The following is a 2,109-nucleotide window of genomic DNA, read 5'->3' on the forward strand; positions in this document are numbered from 1 at the left end:
GTCTCCGTCGGCTCGGTAACCGCACCGGAGCCAGTGTGAGCAAGGGGTTAAGGAGGCGGAGACTGACACTCCAGTGCCAGAGTGTTAGCCAGTAATGGAACAGTTAGACCTGAGCCAAACCTGCCTGATCTTTTCTCTGTGTTTTTGTGTGATCCTGCCTGATCCAGTTTATTTCTCTCTCTCTGCCTGCAGAACCAGATCTGTCAGAAAACCTGAAACCTGGAAGTAACTCAGTTCTGGAATCTGCCTGCCAGCATTGGAAGTGACTCTGTTCTGGTATCTGCCTGCCTGCACTCGATCAGTCTCTGCCTTAGCCCTCAGCCCTCTGCCTGCCGACAAACCTCTGGACCCTCAGGGTACCCACCTCCTGCTGATATATTCAGCCTCCAAAGCAGGTATTAACTCGATCATCAGACTAACGACTGGATCCCTGGAAATCCTCTAATCACTTTGTTCTCCATAGTGGTGATCCCCCCGTGACCAGTTGGACCAACCCAGTTCCAGTGCACATTTGTAAAACCTTGTGAATAAACCTTTGAACTTTTTCTCTGTCTCCTGAGTGTTCTCTGCATGTGGGTTAGACATCTTAATCCCAACATGACAGCATGCATACAATCGGTCAACAAGACCAAGCAATGAAGGTGAGCGAGTGTGGAACTTCCAGCATGTTTGCAAGATCAAGATCATGTGTAAAAAGGTACAAGAAGACATTTGAGAAGTTAAAATTGGGCTGGAAAACAATGTGGCTGTTGGAGTAAGCTAAAGCTGGAGTTTAAGAATGTCCTTGCTGACAGTGCTACTGGTGTTAGCAATGCTTTTAAGCCCTACTCTCCAAGATATTGGTTTTCCTCAAGGTATTACAGCATGGTCGGGACTTACTTATAGTGTTGCGCCGATGCCATTTTTTGGCCCCGATACCAATACCGCATACCTGGCTGTGCAGTATTGGCTGATACCGATACCATCTGTTTGAAATTGATGTGTGTGTGTCAGACATGGGCAATGTGGAGTCAACAAGTCATCTCCATGTCATGTATTTAATCTACCGAGCCAATCAACCAGGTGAGTCCAATCTGCACAGGTTAATTCACGGTGAAGATTGGACTCACCTGGTTGATTGGCTGGGTAGATTAAATACATGACATGGAGATGACTTGTTGACTCCACATTGCCCATGTCTGGTGTGTGTACATATATGAAGAACTGCATACTACTTGGATGTAAAATAATTGCCATCATGGCTTTGTCAAGCTGATGCCTACCTTTGTTTAGCAGGAAAAAGAAATACAAAGTGAATCCAATACAACTTTTTATTGCCTACCTTGAATGGGTGACAGTAGGTGAATAAACTTTAGGCTCTCAAAATGGTGTCGGTGCCCTATTTGTTGGTACTCGCCGATAACCGATATCACCATTTGAGTGCTGGATCGGGGCCCCACCTGCTACTGGTATCGGTCTAACACTACTTATTTAGTAGCTGCATCAATGGCCAACATCTGGATTTTGGTAGTTCAGCAGTTCTGCCGGTATGTCCTTCTGTTCTGACTCGAAGGAGGCGGTCGCATTTTCCTGCTACTCTGCAATACCCAGATCTGTCCCTGAAATACTTTAATAATCACACTGCCAAATTACATGACTCCTTCTATAATAGAGTGACTATAGAATCAGATTAATTTAACACAATTTAATACAATATATATATAACTAGGGGGTCCCCGCTCCATCTCGCCATCAGTTTGGGGGTCCTTGGCCTGGAAAACGTTGAAGACCCCTGTTTTAGGGTATGCTTTATACAGAATGTATTCTTAATTTCAGCAAATTGATGCACATGTTAGTTAACTTAATCCACAAGTAACTGATAGATGTAGTATTTTTAGTTTAAATTGTAAATTGACCAAATTTAGGAATAGTTTTTCTAGTCATATTGACCACTCAAAGGGCTTCACACTACTACCACATTCACATACGCCACTTTTCTCTACCCTTTTAAAATCTGGACAAATCAGTTAAATGTTTGCTAATGCTAACCAAAGTTTATGGATTGCCATTTGCCAAATGCCTGGTCTATCAATTCAAATACTGTACATTAGCTTTGATGGAACCTAGCAA

At 43.4% G+C, this 2,109-nt stretch overlaps 1 protein-coding gene across 1 annotated transcript in view; it reads right to left on the reverse strand.

The window, feature by feature from the left end:
• Positions 1-2,109, reverse strand: part of LOC107103499 (ras/Rap GTPase-activating protein SynGAP-like) — a 345,104-nt gene that overhangs the window by 44,023 nt on the left and 298,972 nt on the right. The window lies entirely within an intron of this gene.

Source organism: Cyprinodon variegatus, unplaced genomic scaffold (assembly GCF_000732505.1).
Source record: "Cyprinodon variegatus isolate N-32 unplaced genomic scaffold, C_variegatus-1.0 Scaffold0, whole genome shotgun sequence".
In the NCBI taxonomy this organism is placed as follows: domain Eukaryota; kingdom Metazoa; phylum Chordata; class Actinopteri; order Cyprinodontiformes; family Cyprinodontidae; genus Cyprinodon; species Cyprinodon variegatus.